General features: G+C 39.2%; 1 protein-coding gene and 1 long non-coding RNA gene across 2 annotated transcripts in view; one reads left to right on the top strand and one right to left on the bottom strand.

Annotated features, from left to right (window-relative positions):
• LOC138359921 (uncharacterized) overlaps positions 1–21,841 on the bottom strand; it is a 407,357-nt gene that overhangs the window by 130,859 nt on the left and 254,657 nt on the right. The window lies entirely within an intron of this gene.
• Positions 13,405–16,146, top strand: LOC138359923 (uncharacterized). The gene is made up of 4 exons (XR_011226155.1): positions 13,405–13,579; positions 14,044–14,128; positions 15,149–15,249; positions 15,851–16,146. It is a non-coding gene; the product is annotated as an uncharacterized lncRNA (long non-coding RNA).

Genomic DNA, 21,841 nt, shown 5'->3' with positions numbered 1-21,841 from the left:
GAAGGCCTGTTGGCCCACACGAGGCAGCTCCTATTTATAACCACCCAATCCCACTCATATACTTGTCCAACCCGCGCTTGAAACAATCGAGGGACCCCACCTCCACAATGTTACGCGGCAATTGGTTCCACAAATCAACAACCCTGTTACTGAACCAGTATTTACCCAAGTCTTTCCTAAATCTAAACTTATCCAATTTATACCCATTGTTTCGTGTTCTGTCTTGTGTTGATACTTTCAATACCCCATTAATATCCCCTTTGTTATGTCCATTCACCCACTTGTAAACCTCTATAAGAACATAAGAACAAAGGTAACTGCAGAAGGCCTATTGGCCCATACGAGGCAGCTCCTATTCTATAACCACCCAATCCCACTCATATACTTGTCCAACCCGTGCTTGAAACAATCGAGGGACCCCACCTCCACAATGTTACGCGGCAATTGGTTCCACAAATCAACAACCCTGTTACTGAACCAGTATTTACCCAAGTCTTTCCTAAATCTAAACTTATCCAATTTATATCCATTGTTTCGTGTTCTGTCCTGTGTTGATACTTTTAATACCCTATTAATATCCCCCCGGTTATGTCCATTCATCCACTTGTAAACCTCTATCATGTCACCCCTAACTCTTCGCCTTTCCAGTGAATGCAACTTAAGCTTTGTTAATCTTTCTTCATATGAAAGATTTCTAATTTGGGGAATTAACTTAGTCATCCTACGCTGGACACGTTCAAGTGAATTTATATCCATTCTATAATATGGCGACCAAAACTGAACTGCATAATCTAAATGGGGCCTAACTAGAGCAAGATATAGCTTGAGAACCACACCAGGTGTCTTGTTACTAACGCCGCGATTAATAAATCCAAGTGTCCGATTTGCCTTATTACGAACATTTATGCATTGATCCTTTTGTTTTAAATTCTTACTAATCATAACTCCCAGATCCCTTTCGCAATCCGACTTCGCAATCACAACACCATCTAGCTCGTATCTTGTAACTCTATCATCATTACCTAACCTCAGAACTTTACATTTATCAGCATTAAACTGCATCTGCCAATCCTTTGACCATTTCAAAACCCTATCTAGATCAACTTGAAGTGATAGTGAGTCCTCCTCCGAATTAATTTCCCTACCGATTTTCGTATCATCGGCAAATTTGCAAATGTTGCTACTCAAACCTGAATCTAAATCATTTATATATATTATAAACAACAGAGGTCCCAGGACAGAGCCTTGAGGCACTCCACTTACAACATTTTCCCACTCTGACTTGATTCCATTTATACTAACTCTCTGTTTCCTTTGGTATAGCCATGCCCTAATCCAGCTTAATATAGCACCCCCAATACCATGAGACTCTATTTTTTTAATCAGTCTTTCATGTGGCACTGTATCAAAAGCTTTGCTAAAGTCAAGGTATACAACATCGCACTCCTTACCACTATCAACTGCCTCAACAATGCTAGAATAAAAAGATAACAAATTTGTTAAACATGAACGGCCATTTATAAAACCATGTTGAGACTCAATTATTAATTTATGTTTTTCAAGATGAAGACGAATTTTATTTGCTATTATAGATTCGAGTAACTTTCCCACAATAGACGTTAGGCTAATTGGTCGATAGTTAGACGCAAGTGATCTATCTCCTTTCTTAAAAACTGGTATCACATTAGCAACTTTCCAAAACTCTGGCACTCTGCCTGACTCTATTGATTTATTAAATATGGTTGACAGTGGGTCACAAAGCTCCTCTTTGCATTCTTTAAGCACCCTAGCAAACACTTCATCCGGCCCTGGGGATTTGTTTGGTTTGAGTTTTACTATTTGTTTAAGAACATCCTCCCTGGTAACTGCTAAACTCGTCAACCTGTCCTCGTCCCCACCCACATAGACTTGTTCGGCTGAAGGCATATTGTTAAGTTCCTCTTTAGTAAATACAGATACAAAATATTTATTAAAAATACAACTCATCTCTTCATCACTATCTGTTATTTGACCTGTCACAGTTTTTAATGGACCTATCCTTTCCCTAGTCTTAGTACGATATAACTGAAAAAACCCTTTAGGATTTGTCTTTGCTTGCCCTGCTATGCGAACTTCATAGTTCCTTTTTGCTTTCCTTATCTCTTTTTTAACATTTCTAACCAGTTGTACGAATTCCTGTTCTAAAGTGACCTCCCCATTTTTAATCCTTTTGTACCAAGCTCTCTTTTTACCTATAAGGTTCTTCAAATTCTTTGTTATCCACTTTGGGTCATTAGTATACGATCTATTCAATTTGTATGGTATACTACGTTCCTGTGCTTTGTTTAGAATATTCTTAAATAAGTTATATATTGAATCCACATCGAAATCCCCATTTAAGTCACCTATCGCTGGGTTCATGTCTCGCTCCAAGACCGGCCCACACCCCATACCCAAGCCTTTCCAATCAATTTGACCCAAAAAATTTCTTAGGCTATTAAAATCAGCTTTTCGAAAATCTGGCACTTTAACAGAATTTTCTCCTACTGGTCTATTCCATTCTATGCTAAATCTGATTTCTTTGTGATCACTGCTCCCTAGCTCACTCCCTATTTCGATGTCATTAATTTGCGTTTCCCTGTTAGTTAACATTAAATCTAAAATATTATTTTCCCGTGTTGGTTCCTTAATGTGTTGCGTAAGAAAGCAATCGTCAATTAATTCTAGAAAATCTTCTGCTTCACTATTCCCTGTTTTGTTCAACCAGTTTATTCCGCTAAAATTAAAGTCACCCATGACATAAATACTGTTAGATCTAGATGCTCTAGATATTTCATCCCATAGATGCTTTGCTTCCATTCTGTCTAAATTTGGTGGCCTATATATTACTCCTATTATAAAATTATTAGCTTTTTCGTTTAATTCAATCCAAATAGTTTCTGTGTGTGGCTCTGTTTTGATTCCCTCTTTGAGACTACATTTCAAATTGTCCCTAACATATATGGCTACTCCACCTCCTCGTCTAATATATCTATCTGAACCAGTATCATGTCGCCCCTAACTCTTCGCCTTTCCAGTGAATGCAACTTAAGCTTTGTTAATCTTTCTTCATATGAAAGATTTCTAATTTGGGGAATTAACTTAGTCATCCTACGCTGGACACGTTCAAGTGAATTTATATCCATTCTATAATATGGCGACCAAAACTGAACTGCATAATCTAAATGGGGCCTAACTAGAGCAAGATATAGCTTGAGAACCACACCAGGTGTCTTGTTACTAACGCTGCGATTAATAAATCCAAGTGTCCGATTTGCCTTATTACGAACATTTATGAATTGATCATTTTGTTTTAAATTCTTACTAATCATAACTCCCAGATCCCTTTCGCAATCCGACTTCGCAATCTCAACACCATCTAGCTCGTATCTTGTAACTCTATCATCATTACCTAACCTCAGAACTTTACATTTATCAGCATTAAACTGCATCTGCCAATCCTTTGACCATTTCAAAACCCTATCTAGATCAACTTGAAGTGATAGTGAGTCCTCCTCCGAATTAATTTCCCTACCGATTTTCGTATCATCGGCAAATTTGCAAATGTTGCTACTCAAACCTGAATCTAAATCATTTATATATATTATAAACAACAGAGGTCCCAGGACAGAGCCTTGAGGCACTCCACTTACAACATTTTCCCACTCTGACTTGATTCCATTTATACTAACTCTCTGTTTCCTTTGGTATAGCCATGCCCTAATCCAGCTTAATATAGCACCCCCAATACCATGAGACTCTACCTTTTTAATCAGTCTTTCATGTGGCACTGTATCAAAAGCTTTGCTAAAGTCAAGGTATACAACATCGCAATCCTTACCACTATCAACTGCCTCAACAATGCTAGAATAAAAAGATAACAAATTTGTTAAACATGAACGGCCATTTATAAAACCATATTGCGACTCAATTATTAATTTATGTTTTTCAAGATGAAGACGAATTTTATTTGCTATTACAGATTCGAGTAACTTTCCCACAATAGACGTTAGGCTAATTGGTCGATAGTTAGACGCAAGTGATCTATCTCCTTTCTTAAAAACTGGTATCACATTAGCAACTTTCCAAAACTCTGGCACTCTGCCTGACTCTATTGATTTATTAAATATGGTTGACAGTGGGTCACAAAGCTCCTCTTTGCATTCTTTAAGCACCCTGGCAAACACTTCATCCGGCCCTGGGGATTTGTTTGGTTTGAGTTTTACTATTTGTTTAAGAACATCCTCCCTGGTAACTGTTAAACTCGTCAACCTGTCCTCGTCCCCACCCACATAGACTTGTTCGGCTGAAGGCATATTGTTAAGTTCCTCTTTAGTAAATACAGATACAAAATATTTATTAAAAATACTACTCATCTCTTCATCACTATCTGTTATTTGACCTGTCTCAGTTTTTAATGGACCTATCCTTTCCCAAATCTTAGTACGATATTACTGAAAAAACCCTTTAGGATTTGTCTTTGCTTGCCCTGCTATGCGAACTTCATAGTTTCTTTTTGCTTTCCTTATCTCTTTTTTAACATTTCTAACCAGTTGTACGAATTCCTGTTCTAAAGTGACCTCCCCATTTTTAATCCTTTTGTACCAAGCTCTCTTTTTACCTATAAGGTTCTTCAAATTCTTTGTTATCCACTTTGGGTCATTAGTATTCGATCTATTCAATTTGTATGGTATACTACGTTCCTGTGCTTTGTTTAGAATATTCTTAAATAAGTTATATATTGAATCCACATCGAAATCCCCATTTAAGTCACCTATCGCTGGGTTCATGTCTCGCTCCAAGACCGGCCAACACCCCATACCCAAGACTTTCCAATCAATTTGACCCAAAAAATTTCTTAGGCTATTAAAATCAGCTTTTCGAAAATCTGGCACTTTAACAGAATTTTCTCCTACTGGTCTATTCCATTCTATGCTAAATCTGATTTCTTTGTGATCACTGTTCCCTAGCTCACTCCCTATTTCGATGTCATTAATTTGCGTTTCCCTGTTAGTTAACACTAAATCTAAAATATTATTTTCCCGTGTTGGTTCCTTAATGTGTTGCGTAAGAAAGCAATCGTCAATTAATTCTAGAAAATCTTCTGCTTCACTATTCCCTGTTTTGTTCAACCAGTTTATTCCGCTAAAATTAAAGTCACCCATGACATAAATACTGTTAGATCTAGATGCTCTAGATATTTCATCCCATAGGTGCTTTGCTTCCATTCTGTCTAAATTTGGTGGCCTATATATTACTCCTATTATAATATTATTAGCTTTTTCGTTTAATTCTATCCAAATAGTTTCTGTGTGTGGCTCTGTTTTGATTCCCTCTTTGAGACTACATTTCAAATTGTCCCTAACATATATGGCTACTCCCCCTCCTCGTCTAATATATCTATCTGTGTGAAATAGTTTAAATCCATATATTTGATATTCAGCTAATAGTTCTCTATTTTCTACATTCATCCACGTTTCGGTAAGTGCAATAATATCTATTTTTTCTGTGCAGACAAGAGCATTTAATTCGTTAGTTTTATTTCTTAGACTTCTACTGTTAGTGTAATATACCCTAAGTGAATTGTTATTTTGAGGCCCTTCTCTTTCCCTGATCGTTTTGCCAATTCCTTTCTCCCACAAACACATACTTTTATTACCTCCTTCCTCCAAATCAATTCCCATACCTCTATCTACTAACAGTTTAAACCCAAACAAACACCTCTAACCACTTCTTCCAACGAGTTCGCAACAGCAACAACCCCAGCTCTCGATAGATGCACCCCATCACGAGCATACATTTCATTTCTTCCATAGAAGTGTTCCCAGTTGTCTATGAAAGATATTGCATTTGATTTGCAATATCTTTCCAGCCGGCAATTGACACCAAGTGCCCTCGATATCCATTCATTTCCCACTCCCTTTCTTGGAAGAAAGGGAGTGTTAATACATATGGTACGGTACGGTAATACGGTACCCCTACTCAAATCTCTGAATATGTTAGACATTAAGCCACTGCACATTCTCTCATGTATATTATACATATATAAAACACTAAACTGTAATGCCAATCCTGATCTCAAAAGCTTCATAGAAGGTTGTAACAGAACCCATGAGCACCACACCAGAAATAAATACAGTTTTGATATTCCTAGAGTACGACTTAATCAAACTAGAAATGCTCTACAAATCAAGGGGCCCAGAATGTGGAATGACCTTCCCAACCATGTTAAAGACTGTTCCTCTCTCAACCAGTTTAAGATAAAAACGAAGCTATACCAAATAAATTCCCTGTAACCTTCCTTACCCCTCTATTGTCAACCAATGTCTGTTTTTTTTTTTAAAGAGCGCTGTTTGTCGACATAATTGTATTTGTGCTGCTTTTTCAGCTATATTTTCATTTCTTGTTTTCATTCTACTCATTATGCTCAATTAGTATTAAGCTTGTCATTTAAGTTTATCATGCCCGAAACGCTTTGCGTAATAGTAGCTTTAGGCATTGTATGTACTAGCTCTACCTATAAGTCAACCAATCTTTGTAAAAATTTATTGTATGTATGTACCTTACCTAAATAAACATTTTATTTTATTTTATTTTATTTTATTTTATTTTTATTTTTACATAGACACACAACTGAGTATTCCAAGAGTGAAGTTTTCTAAGACAGTGTAAAGGCTACACTGATCTGCTTCATCTTTTAACATAACATAAGAACATAAGAACAAAGGTAACTGCAGAAGGCCTATTGGCCCATACGAGGCAGCTCCTATTCTATAACCACCCAATCCCACTCATATACTTGTCCAACCCGTGCTTGAAACAATCGAGGGACCCCACCTCCACAATGTTACGTGGCAATTGGTTCCACAAATCAACAACCCTGTTACTGAACCAGTATTTACCCAAGTCTTTCCTAAATCTAAACTTATCCAATTTATATCCATTGTTTCGTGTTCTGTCCTGTGTTGATACTTTTAATACCCTATTAATATCCCCCCGGTTATGTCCATTCATCCACTTGTAAACCTCTATCATGTCACCCCTAACTCTTCGCCTTTCCAGTGAATGCAACTTAAGCTTTGTTATTCTTTCTTCATATGAAAGATTTCTAATTTGGGGAATTAACTTAGTCATCCTACGCTGGACACGTTCAAGTGAATTTATATCCATTCTATAATATGGCGACCAAAACTGAACTGCATAATCTAAATGGGGCCTAACTAGAGCAAGATATAGCTTGAGAACCACACCAGGTGTCTTGTTACTAACGCTGCGATTAATAAATCCAAGTGTCCGATTTGCCTTATTACGAACATTTATGCATTGATCCTTTTGTTTTAATTTCTTACTAATCATAACTCCCAGATCCCTTTCGCAATCCGACTTCGCAATCACAACACCATCTAGCTCGTATCTTGTAACTCTATCATCATTACCTAACCTCAGAACTTTACATTTATCAGCATTAAACTGCATCTGCCAATCCTTTGACCATTTCAAAACCCTATCTAGATCAACTTGAAGTGATAGTGAGTCCTCCTCCGAATTAATTTCCCTACCGATTTTCGTATCATCGGCAAATTTGCAAATGTTGCTACTCAAACCTGAATCTAAATCATTTATATATATTATAAACAACAGAGGTCCCAGGACAGAGCCTTGAGGCACTCCACTTACAACATTTTCCCACTCTGACTTGATTCCATTTATACTAACTCTAATTCCATTTATACTAACTCATAAACTTAAAGGATAAACTGACTTTTTTAGAAAGTCAGTTTATCCTTTCAAATCCAATCATTCAGTTCATCCAATCATTTAGCATTGGTTTGAGACATGTGAAATATAGCTTATTGGAGGGATCAGCGTACATTGAAAATAGTTGCCTTGCAACATATTTATCACAAGAGGAAAAAGCTATTTGGAAATAAGTTGTTAAAGAATCCCTGTAATCTAACAGCCGCTTTACACTACCGCTCCTTGCCAACCATCGTCTTCCTGACAAAGGTATTAACGGGTCCGTCTAATTACCACATGCTACACAAGCTTCACAAAGCTTCAGAAAGCTTCCTGGCAATACGTTAGTAATGAATAAATATGATATGTTAGGTTAGGCTGACCTAACCTAAACTAACCTAACTTAAACAAACCAAACCTAACCTAACCGACGCTTGGATCGTCGACTTTATTTGGCGTCACCAGCTCTTTATTTTCGTCTAATTTCTTAATAAAAATATACTTTTTCAGATTAAAATTATGTTTTCTCGTGTTGTACATTCAGCACCAACATGAGTAAATATATCATATTTATTCATTACTAACATAAGCTTTCTGAAGCTTTGTGAAGCTTGTGTAGCCTGTGGTAATTAGACGGACTGGTATTAACTGTAAGAGATCTTTCCCATCATTTATCAATCTGTAAATTTCTAGATAACCTTCTCCCCTTAATGAAGATCTGTGGAACCAGGTGTAGCTTTTGGGATGAAGTATTAATAACAATTAAGGTTGGGAAATCTATTGCCCTTGGGGAGGATTACCTTGCCTTGCGGTTACTTTTTCTTTCGAAGGTTCCTAGGATCAATGTCCCCAGGGGGCCGGTCTGGGACCAGTCGGGTAAGTCAATCAGGCTGTTGGACGCGGCTGTGATTTGTACACATTGTATTATTAAAGCATAAATAATCATCATTGAGAGTCTTAATATTAATAGTCCAAAGTAGCCCAACTTGCTTTTAAACTAACCCAAAAACTCGCAAGTAGCGAAATGAAAATTTTGGAAGCGCGGGGCTCTCAAAAGTAGCCCAATTCGCTACTTGTAGCCCAATCTGGCAACCCTACGGCCAATACACTTGCCATATACTCTCACTAAACCATTACTAATCTTCTTTTAATGTTTAATCTTCATCTCATCCTCCGCAAAACTTAAGACCTAAACAGTGGTATTCTAACCATAATTAATAATAATAACAATAATATACTTATCAAGGGGATTAAAGCTTAAATGAGTTTGTCCAAATACAATTGGGCACTCGACGCCAGTGGGATCGTGACGTCTTTACCCTCATGGCCAATTCTTGGCCCTAGTAACCCACTAAATGGGTTTATAGACTAAAATGTTAATCTAAACACAGTACCCCTCGAGTATGCTAATTTGACCCTCAAGTATGGTGATTTGACCCCCAAGCGTAGGTTGAATTAGGGGTCTCGACTTATACCTATAGTTTTTCTTAAGTTTAGTTCATTTATTATGCACCCCATACCCATCTTGTGGGCGGTAGTAAAAAGGGTTACAGAGGCACATAATGGGATAAAGACTGATGAAGATTAAGCCACCCAAGAGGTGGCACGGGCATTAATAGCCCGTAACTATGGAAAAGTGATTGATTGATGAAGATTAAGCCACCCAAAAGGTGGCACGAGCATGAATAACCCGTAAGTGGTGGCCCTTTTGAGCCATTACCAGTATCAACTCTTGATACTGGAGATCTGTGGAGGATAGAGAAGTGTGGTCTAGTTCTTTATATCCCCGTCTACTAGCATTGTTGAGTTGCTGTACTCGTTGCGTGTAATGATGTCGCACAACATGACCCTTGTTGTGACCCAAATTTTAGATGTGAATAATTTCTCAGAGTACGATTGATTGATGATTGATGAAGATTAAGCCACCCAAAAGGTGGCACGGGCATGAATAGCCCGTAAGTGGTGGCCCTTTTAAGCCATTACCAGTATCAAGAGCTGATACTGGAGATCTGTGGAGGTGCGAATGCACCCTGCATGACGGGAGATGTCTCCCTTATGAATGTGTTAAGATGAAGATGAGGCACGGGCATAAATAGCCCGTAAGTGGTGGCCCTTTTGAGCCATTACCAGTATCAAGAGCTGATACTGGAGATCTGTGGAGGTGCGAGTGCACCCTGCGTGACGGGAGATGTCTCCCTTGTGAATGTGTTAAGATGAAGATGAAGCCACCCAAAAGGTGGCACGGGCATAAATAGCTCGTAAGTGGTGGCCCTTTTGAGCCATTACCAGTATCAATAGATGATACTGTGGAGGTGCGACTGCACCCTGCGTGACGGGAGATGTCTCCCGGACCAAATGGACGACGTCAGAGTACGGCAACGGAAGTGTTTATATAAGCATGGATGAGTATGTATGGGTCTCTGTGTGGAAGCAAACTGGGCAACGGCATCTGAGACGCTAGATGTCAGTGAACTCTAGTGTCGCCAGTCATGGGAGCCAGCCGGCACCACCTGGGACACAGGCAGGGGGTACTTCTAGGGCACCAGTGGTGGCTGAAAACTAGAGCTGGAAGCAGTCTTGCCCGCAAGAGTAGCCGTGGGCAGCGGGCAGGCTACAACAGTCAAGGAACACGTGGACACAGTTTATCTCCTGCTCCACCACGGTACTCGCCTGCAAGGGGCACAACAGAGTACCACCAGAACCAGGGTACCGGTAGATGGTATGCCCGGGGAATGGGGTACACAAGCTGCAGGTAATGTACCCCCATCACCGGGGAAGAGAATACACTATTACCTAGTATCCCAACCCGTCCTCTACTCAAGTCCATTACATCCAGCGGTCGACCCCACAGACGCATTCATAAATTTGTACATGCTGTTCACTCAAATGGGGAATCTAATCAAATATAAATTAATATTATAATATATTAGCAGATTGTGTATATATAGGCATAGGTTAGATTAGGTGTTTAGGTTTTGTTGGCGATTATTTGTATTTGTAGTACGTGGGTGAAGCATTTACAGCGTTGTGGTTCGAACAAAATTCGTCAGTGAGGCACTTGTTCCGGAAGTGTTCGAACGAAATCAGTTGTGAGTCGTGTGTTACATCCCGTCCTCCAAACAAAGATCCAAAAGTGATTCCATGCACCCGCCAAACCCCCTGTTTATGAATGAAAAACGGTTTACACACGACTCACAACTGATTTCGTTCGAACACTTCCGGAACAAGTGCTTTACTGACGAGTTTTGTTCGAACCACATCGCTATAAATGCTTCACCCACGTACTACATATGCAAATAATCACCAACCGAACCTAAACACCTAACCTAACCTAACCTATGCCTATATATGCACAATATGCTAATATATTTTAATATTAATTTATATTTGAGAAAATTCTTGTTCTGAATGAACAGCATGTTAAAATTTATGAATGCGTCTGTGGGGTCGACCTCTGGATGTAATGGACTTGAGTCGAGGACGGGTTGTGTGTAAACCGTTTTTCATTCATAAACAGGGGGTTTGGCGGGTGCATGGAATCACTTTTGGGTCTTTGTTTGGAGGACGGGCTGATCCCGGTAGTACAGTCGAGTTCGTTCTCGACTCACATTCGAGAATTCTGGGTTCGAATCCTTTGCCGGACCGAAATGGGTGGGTGCCTATCACCGAATGCGCCTGTTCACCTAACAGTAAATATAGGTACTCAGGAGATGGTCAGCTTGTTGTGGGGTTGCATCCTGGGCGCGGATGCAACCGCTGTAAATCTCCTGTTGTTAGGTATAAGCCTGACATCTGACCCTAACACACTGTGGCTCAGGATGGACACGGAAGCACCTGCGTCCACCAAGGTGGTATGTATTGTGCCATGTACCGTACACACTTGGTAATTAGGTGGGAGAAACAACTTACACTGCCAGGCCAAGTGACCGCCGTCACCACACAGCTTACACACCAAACAGCCAAAGCTCAACCCCCGCAAGCACAATTAGGTGAGTACACCAAAGTCCTCAAGGAAATTGACAGGGTAGACAAGGATGGGTTATTTAACACGGGTGGCACACGCACAAGGGGACACAGGTGGAAGCTCAGTACCCAAATGAGCCACAGAGACATCAGAAAGAACTTTTTCAGTGAAAGAGTAGTTAGTAAATGGAATGCACTAGGAAGTGATGTGGTGGAGGCTGACTCCATACACAGTTTCAAATGTAGATATGATAGAGCTCGAGAAGCTCAGCAATCTGTACACTAGTAGATTGACGGTTGAGAGGCGGGACCACAACCCCCGCAAGTACAACTAGGTTAGTACACACACACACACACACACACACACACACACACACACACACACACACACACACACACACACACACACACACACACACACACACACACACACACAAACACACACACACACACACACACACACACACACACAGTTTGATAGTTTCACCTCATTGTGCTTCACTCACACTGTATCTTGTGCTACCCACTCGCCCAGTATTAGTACTTACGACATTCAACTTCACCAGAGTAATCAGTACCATCAGTTATTATGTTGAACTCAAATTTTGCTACAATATACCTATTAAAATCTTACCTTATGTTAGCTTAAGGACCTGCCCGAAACACTATGCGTCTTAGTGGCTTTACAAGAATGTAAGAACAATGTTATGTACTCTCACAACCCAATGCACCTTCTTGTATTTAAATAAATAAAATAAATAAATAAACATACGTTCCCTCCACCCCTCCCCCAGGCCGGTGCCACATGCAGCCAACAACAGCTGCCTGGGAGGCCAATGACCCAGATCTAAGTGCTTGAGTGACACTGAGAAGTCTAAGAAATAAAATTAACGAATTAAATGCTCTTGTCTGCACAGAAAAAAAGAATATTGCACATGCCGAAACATGGATGAATGTAGAAAATGGAGGACTATTAGCTGAACATAAAATAAATGGATTTAAACTATATCAGATACATTAGACGAGGGGGAGTAGCCATGTATGTTGGGGACAACTTGAAATGTAGTCTCAAAGAGGGAATAAAAACTGAGCCACACACAGAAACTATTTGGATAGAATTAAAAGAAAGCAAATATTATAATAGGAGTTATATATAGGCCACCAAATTTAGACAGAATGGAAGCAAAGCATCTATGGAATGAAATATCTAGAGCATCTAGATCTAATAGTATTTGTCATAGGTGACTTTAACTTTAGTGGAATAAACTGGTTGAACAAAACGGAATAGTGAAGCAGAAGATTTTCTAGAATTAATTGAAGATTGTTTTCTTACGCAACACATTAAGGAACCAACGCGGGAAAATATTTTAGATTTAGTGTTAACTAACAGGGAAACACAAATTAATGACATCGAAATAGGGAGTGAGCTAGGGAACAGTGATCAGAGAAGTCAGATTTAGCATAGAATGGAATAGACCTGTAAGAGAAAATTCTGTTAAAGTGCCAGATTTTCGAAAAGCTGATTTTAACGTTAGACGAAACGGGACGCGCCGATGAGTCCGGATAGCGCGAAAGTGTTAAATTAAATTAAATTGTATTTGCAGGTGGTAAATTGTTTCGGCTGCTACAGCTCTCCAGCCCAAGTTGTTGACTGGCTAATCTTTGACTGCCTCCTAACATGTTAGTGATGTCCTGAGCTGATGTACCCTATGGCGAAGAGTGAGGCACTAGTTTCCTGAAGTAATGTATAACATGAGATGGCACCCATTCTAAACAGCAGCCGGCACCAACTCTGGCCGACGTTGGAGTGGACAAGACCCAGATCCTGTGGGGAGGAAAAGTCTACACTAAACTGTAAAAGGTACAGATAATCTGACCCCTCCCCCCCTTGGCAGTTTCTCGGGTACCCCCTCTTTTCCATTTCCTTATTTTGTAAAGCTTTATCTTAAACGGCAGCAAAGCTTGGCACTCGTGGCTTTAGTGGGACTGTTCCATTGGATTGTAACTGTGGGTGGGGGATAAGCATCTCTAGTTTTGTTCTGCATTGTAGTCTCACTTTAAACCATTTTAATGTTGCACTTAACTTATTGTTCTTGACAGTTTTGCAAACTTATAGATTTTCAGTGTGAAGAAATTGGTACCATCCTGTCTGACTTGCAATGTACCGTTTTTATTAATAGCAGTTTCATAAAGAATGACTTATTGGCTGGTATTAAATATCCTCTAAAGCAGATAAAATCGGTAAAGTGTCCATGCCTTGGTATGATTAGTTGGGCGAATGAGTGTTGTATAACTGCTTTCTAAAGTGTAAACTTTTATTTTCAGGGTGTTGGTTGTTCTCACTGAAGCTACCACTCGTGCAATTTTGATTGGTGATTGTGACTTAGTCCTCCTCGTGATCTACGGCAAGGTAATATTTTTAGCATTTATATTATGCTGCACATGTTAAGCTTTAGTTTTAAATTAGCTTGTCTTCAAATTACATGTGTTGATGACCATTTTTGTATGGGCTTTATACCCTTCACTTTAACATGAATTAACATCCTTAAGTCAGCCCAAAAAATAGAATATATGTTTCTGCGACGTTTAGTAAATTGTAAGACCTTTTCACTATTTTTAAACTATTGATTTTTATCCATTGTAAGTTATTAAATGTGCTTTAACTTACCAGTAGTGTGGTAGGTTTGGAAAGCTTTAAAAAAATCCATGTATCCAGAGTTGCTGGAGCTCCTATATTAGGAGCTTAATTTGCAAAGTAAATTTGCATGATAGCCTTGTTTATATAATTTTGGGGGAACCAACACTTTAAATATTTAATGGAAATGGTGACCGAATCCTACTTTAGATACCAAAAAATAACCAGAGCAAAGTGTACTTACAAAAGTAGGCAATTGTTCCATTAAATTTAGATAAAATTAATCAGTTTGGTAGTTCCAGGGAGATTTGTGTAGTCAGTCAGTCTTTACTATTGTGAAATGTAGTTTTATTAATTATGCCAATGCTACTTTTTATATTGCGAGTCTTTGCACCTGTTTCCTAAGATTGACAGCATGAGGTGAATCTTCCAGCTTCGGTCTTGGAAAGTTGTAAATAATTAGGTAATATAACTTTTATTTAAAAGAAAATGAAATTAAAGTGTAGCATAGGCTTGTATCTCCCTTGGGAGAGTTGTCAAACCCATAGATATTTCCTTGTCAAAATACTTTAAAGGTTGTAAGTTGTGCCTATTGTAATTTAGCATTAACGTATTGTCAGTCTTAAAGGGCATGACAATGATTAGGTTTATAATCTAGTATCTTGGCATAGACAACAAAATTGATTCTACTAAATTGTATAATTATCAATTAACATTGATGCACAATGAATGTGGTACTGCAGTTTAATAATTATGGTCCACAATTTTGTTAAAAATTTGAGTGAATATTTCCAGAAAGTTGATTGTGGCCATACCTGTTGGAGTAGTAAAGACAAACGTTCAAATTGCTCTTCTTGATGTAACCCCCAAGCTGTAGGCTGCTGTTATTTTAAGAGGTAATCTTATTTTACTTATGGAAAACTGGCCACTGTAATGATTAATCTCTACTCGATATACAGGCTCAATAGTCTCTGTAGTAATCATACTCTATTGTCAATGAAGTACACAAGTCTTAGGTGATCCATTGGCTGAGGAAAATCAATTCATTGAAATAAATTTATTGAGGTAAAATCCAACAAGGGATGAGGTAGCTAAGGCAGTTCATAACTTGACCTTACTGGTAGTTCAGTAATTTTTTTAGCTAGTATGTTGCATAATAAAAATTAAATGGTTGTTAAAATGTTCGTTGCACACACCATAATGGCCGTCAGATGTTAAATGTCAGACCAAGGGGTGAGATTAATGGTAAATGTGACATTGATCAGTGCAATGTTACTAGATTCTTGAAACTTTCCCTTGCATGGTCAAATTTATTATGTAATTATTTTAATTTGTATCTATTGGTTTGGTGTGCAAATGTTATTGTAAGTTTCATAAACTTTCTAATGCGACTTGTTATACTGAGAGCACTTTATGAATATTAAAGTACCAAAGTTCATAATTTGTAAGCTTAATAGTAACAAAGTATACTAATATGTATTTATTTTCTCTTGACAGGTGGAGACGCATTATCTGAAATGGCTGTTGCAATGTATTGAAATTAAATTTTATTAAAAACTCTGGGATAGTTGAAGTCACTTATTGTAAATAGTGATATTGTGGTGTTTTAGAGTAGTTTCTCTAATTTTATTGAAACGAGCTTTTTCAGTGTTTTGGAATGTTTAATAAGGTTCTTGGCACCATCTGTGTCTTGACTACAAATTTACTTGTTACTAGATTATAAATATATTGGTGTTCTGGGCAGTTTACCTTGTTTGAGCAACAAGGTGATGCAAGGCAGTTTTTTTCCCAACTTGGCTGTAGCTTTCAGTACTTGGCATATGTTGGGTATGAAAAGTTGTAATTTCAAACTGCGAATACATGCAGAGAGCTAGAATTTGGCTCCAAAATATGGCTCAGGCCTCGAAATTAGGATGTTTGGGATATTTTGAAAACTGCAGGGAGGTTTGGGACAAATGTGACCAAACGCCGCTTTCAGTACTTGGCATATGTTGGGAATAAAAATTCGTAATATCAAACAGTGAATACGTGCAGATAGCCAGAATTTGGCTCCAAAATATTGCTCAGGCCTCGAAATTGGGATATTTGTGATATTTCGAAAACTGCAGGGGAGTTTGGGCAAAATGTGACTCACTGCCGCTTTCAGGACTTGCCATATGTTGGGTATAAAAAGTCGTAATTTCAAACTGAGAATACGTGCATAAAGCCAGAATTTGTCTCCAAAATATGGCTCAGGCCTCGAAATTGGGATATTTGGGATATTTTAAAAACTGCAGGGAGGTTTGGGACAAATGTGACCAAACGCCGCTTTCAGTACTTGGCATATGTTAGGTATAAAAAGTCGTAATTTCAAACTGCAAATACGTGCAGAGAGCCAGAGTTTGGCTCCAAAATATGGCTCAGGCCTCGAAATTGGGATGTTTGGGATATTTTGAAAACTGCAGGGGAGTTTGTGCAAATTCTGACTCACTGCCGCTTTCAGGACATGGCATATGTTGGGTATTAAAATTCATAATATCAAACTGCGAATACGTGCTGAGAGCCAAAATTTGGCTCCAAAATATGGCTCAGGCCTCGAAATTGGGATGTTTGGGATATTTTGAAAACTGTAAGAGGGGTTTGGGACAAATATGACCAAACGCCGCTTTCAGTACTTTGCATATGTTGGTTATAAAAAAGTCGTAATTTCAAACTGCGAATACGTGCAGAGAGCAAGAATTTGGCTCGAAAATATGGCTCAGGTCTCGAAATTGGGAAGTTTGGGATATTTTGAAAACTGCAGGGGAGTTTGTGCAAAATGTGACTCATTACCGCTTTCAGTACTTGGCATATGTTGCGTATAATAAGTCGTAATTTCAAACTGCGAATACGTGCAGAGAGCCAGAATTTGGCTCCAAAATATGGCTCAGGCTTCGAAATTGGGATATTTGGGATATTTCGAAAACTGCAGGGGAGTTTGTGGAAAATGTGATTTACTGCCGCTTTCAGGACTTGGCATATGTTGGGTATAAAAAGTCGTAATATCAAACTGCGAATACGTGCATAGAGCCAGAATTTGGCTCCAAAATATGGCTCAGGCCTCGAAATTGGGATGTTTGGGATATTTTGAAAACTGGAGGGAGGTTTAGGACAAATGTGACCAAATGCCGCTTTCAGTACTTGGTATATGTTGGGTATAAAAAGTCGTAATTTCAAACTGCGTATACGTGCATAGAGCCAGAATTTGGTTCAGGCCTCGTAATTGGGATGTTTGGGATATTTTGAAAACTGCAGTGGGATTGGGACATATATGACCCAGAGCCGCTTTCAGTACTTGGCATATGTTCCGTATAAAAAGTAGTAATTTCAAACTGCGAATACGTGCAGAGAGCCTGAATTTGGCTCCAAAATATGGCTCAGGTCTCGAAATTGGGATGTTTTGGTGATTTTGAAAACTGCAGGGGGGATTGGGACAAATGTGTCCAAAAGCTGCTTTCACTACTTTATATATGTTGGGTAGAAAAAAGTCGCAATTTCAAACTGCGAATACGTGCAGAGAGCCAGAATTTGGCTACAAAATATTACTGACGCCTCGAAATTGGGATATTTGGGATATTTCGAAAACTGCAGGGGAGTTTGTGCAAAATGTGACTCACTGCTGCTTTCAAGACTTCGCATATGTTGGCTATAAAAAGTCGTAATTTCAAACTACGAATACGTGCAGAGAGCCTGAATTTGGCTCCAAAATATGGCTCAGGCCTCGAAATTGGAATGTGTGGGATATTTTGAAAAAAGCAGGGGAGTTTGTTCAAAATGTGACTCATTGCCGCATTCAGTACTTGGCATATGTTGGGTATAAAAAGTCGTAATTTCAAACTTCGAATAAGTACAGAGAGCCAGAATTTGGATCCAAAATATGGCTCAGTCATCGAAATTGGGATGTTTGGGATATTTTGAAAACTGCAGGGAGGTTTGGGACAAATGTGACCAAATGCTGCTTTCAGTACTTGGCATATGTTGGGTATAAAAAGTCGTAACTTCAAACTGCGAATACGTGCAAAGAGCCTGAATTTGGCTCTAAAATATGGCTCAGGCCTCAAAATTGGGATGTTTTGGATATTTTGAAAACTGCAGGGGAGGTTGTGTAAAATGTGACTTATTGCCGCTTTCAGTACTTGGCATATGTTGGGTATAATAAGCCGTAATTTCAAAGTGCGAATACGCGCAGAGAGCCTGAATTTGGCTCCAAAATATGGCTCAGGCCTCGAAATTGGGATGTTTTGGATATTTTGTAAACTGCAGGGGAGTTTGTGTAAAATTGTACTTATTGCCGCTTTCAGTACTTGGCATATGTTGGGTGTAAAAAGTCGTAATATCAAACTGCGAATACGTGCAGAGAGCCAGAATTTGGCTCCAAAATATGGCTCAGGCCTCGAAATTGGGATATTTGGGATATTTCGAAAACTGCAGGGGAGTTTGGGCAAAATGTGACTCACTGCCGCTTTCAGGACTTGGCATATGTTGGGTATAAAAAGTCGTAATTTCAAACTGAGAATACGTGCATAAAGCCAGAATTTGTCTCCAAAATATGGCTCAGGCCTCGAAATTGGGATATTTGGGATATTTTGAAAACTGCAGGGAGGTTTGGGACAAATGTGACCAAACGCCGCTTTCAGTACTTGGCATATGTTAGGTATAAAAAGTCGTAATTTCAAACTGCAAATACGTGCAGAGAGCCAGAGTTTGGCTCCAAAATATGGCTCAGGCCTCGAAATTGGGATGTTTGGGATATTTTGAAAACTGCAGGGGAGTTTGTGCAAATTCTGACTCACTGCCGCTTTCAGGACATGGCATATGTTGGGTATAAAAAGTCATAATATCAAACTGCGAATACGTGCTGAGAGCCAAAATTTGGCTCCAAAATATGGCTCAGGCCTCGAAATTGGGATGTTTGGGATATTTTGAAAACTGCAGGGAGGTTTGGGACAAATGTGACTAAACGCCGCTTTCAGTACTTCTCATATGTTGGGTATAAAGTAGTCGTAATTTCAAACTGCGAATACGTGCAGAGAGCCAGAATTTGGCTCCAAAATATAGCTCAGGGCCTCGAAATTTGGATATTTGGGATATTTTGAAAACTGCAGGGGAGTTTGTGCAAAATGTGACTCACTGCCGTTTTTAGGACTTGGCATAGGTTGGGTATAATAAGTCGTAATTTAAAACTGGGCATACGCGCAGAGAGCCAGAATTTGGCTCTAAAATATGGCTCAGGTCTCGAAATTGGGAAGTTTGGGATATTTTGAAAACTGCAGGGGAGTTTGTGCAAAATGTGACTCATTACCGCTTTCAGTACTTGGCATATGTTGGGTATAATAAGTCGTAATTTCAAACTGCGAATACGTGCAGAGAGCCAGAATTTGGCTCCAAAATATGGCTCAGGCCTCGAAATTGGGATATTTGGGATATTTCGAAAACTGCAGGGGAGTTTGTGGAAAATGTGATTTACTGCCGCTTTCAGGACTTGGCATATGTTGGGTATAAAAATCGTAATATCAAACTGCGAATACGTGCATAGAGCCAGAATTTGGCTCCAAAATATGGCTCAGGCCTCGAAATTGGGATGTTTGGGATATTTTGAAAACTGGAGGGAGGTTTAGGACAAATGTGACCAAATGCCGCTTTCAGTACTTGGTATATGTTGGGTATAAAAAGTCGTAATTTCAAACTGCGTATACGTGCATAGAGCCAGAATTTGGTTCAGGCCTCGTAATTGGGATGTTTGGGATATTTTGAAAACTGCAGTGGGATTGGGACATATATGACCCAGAGCCGCTTTCAGTACTTGGCATATGTTCCGTATAAAAAGTCGTAATTTCAAACTGCGAATACGTGCAGAGAGCCTGAATTTGGCTCCAAAATATGGCTCAGGTCTCGAAATTGGGATGTTTTGGTTATTTTGAAAACTGCAGGGGGGATTGGGACAAATGTGTCCAAAAGCTGCATTCACTACTTTATATATGTTGGGTAGAAAAAATTCGCAATTTCAAACTGCGAATACGTGCAGAGAGCCAGAATTTGGCTACAAAATATTACTGACGCCTCGAAATTGGGATATTTGGGATATTTCGAAAACTGCAGGGGAGTTTGTGCAAAATGTGACTCACTGCCGCTTTCAAGACTTCGCATATGTTGGCTATGAAAAGTCGTAATTTCAAACTACGAATATGTGCAGAGAGCCTGAATTTGGCTCCAAAATATGGCTCAGGCCTCGAAATTGGAATGTTTGGGATATTTTGAAAAAAGCAGGGGAGTTTGTTCAAAATGTGACTCATTGCCGCATTCAGTACTTGGCATATGTTGGGTATAAAAAGTCGTAATTTCAAACTTCGAATAAGTACAGAGAGCCAGAATTTGGATCCAAAATATGGCTCAGTCATCGAAATTGGGATGTTTGGGATATTTTGAAAACTGCAGGGAGGTTTGGGACAAATGTGACCAAATGCTGCTTTCAGTACTTGGCATATGTTGGGTATAAAAAGTCGTAACTTCAAACTGCGAATACGTGCAAAGAGCCTGAATTTGGCTCTAAAATATGGCTCAGGCCTCAAAATTGGGATGTTTTGGATATTTTGAAAACTGCAGGGGAGGTTGTGTAAAATGTGACTTATTGCCGCTTTCAGTACTTGGCATATGTTGGGTATAATAAGCCGTAATTTCAAAGTGCGAATACGCGCAGAGAGCCTGAATTTGGCTCCAAAATATGGCTCAGGCCTCGAAATTGGGATGTTTTGGATATTTTGTAAACTGCAGTGGAGTTTGTGTAAAATTGTACTTATTGCCGCTTTCAGTACTTGGCATATGTTGGGTGTAAAAAGTCGTAATATCAAACTGCGAATACGTGCAGAGAGCCAGAATTTGGCTCCAAAATATGGCTCAGGCCTCGAAATTGGGATATTTGGGATATTTCGAAAACTGCAGGGGAGTTTGGGCAAAATGTGACTCACTGCCGCTTTCAGGACTTGGCATATGTTGGGTATAAAAAGTCGTAATTTCAAACTGAGAATACGTGCATAAAGCCAGAATTTGTCTCCAAAATATGGCTCAGGCCTCGAAATTGGGATATTTGGGATATTTTGAAAACTGCAGGGAGGTTTGGGACAAATGTGACCAAACGCCGCTTTCAGTACTTGGCATATGTTAGGTATAAAAAGTCGTAATTTCAAACTGCAAATACTTGCAGAGAGCCAGAGTTTGGCTCCAAAATATGGCTCAGGCCTCGAAATTGGGATGTTTGGTATATTTTGAAAACTGCAGGGGAGTTTGTGCAAATTCTGACTCACTGCCGCTTTCAGGACATGGCATATGTTGGGTATAAAAAGTCATAATATCAAACTGCGAATACGTGCTGAGAGCCAAAATTTGGCTCCAAAATATGGCTCAGGCCTCGAAATTGGGATGTTTGGGATATTTTGAAAACTGCAGGGAGGTTTGGGACAAATGTGACTAAAC

This window comes from Procambarus clarkii, chromosome 94 (genome assembly GCF_040958095.1).
Source record: "Procambarus clarkii isolate CNS0578487 chromosome 94, FALCON_Pclarkii_2.0, whole genome shotgun sequence".
Taxonomy (NCBI): domain Eukaryota; kingdom Metazoa; phylum Arthropoda; class Malacostraca; order Decapoda; family Cambaridae; genus Procambarus; species Procambarus clarkii.
This window is presented reverse-complemented; position numbering and strand designations above follow the sequence as displayed.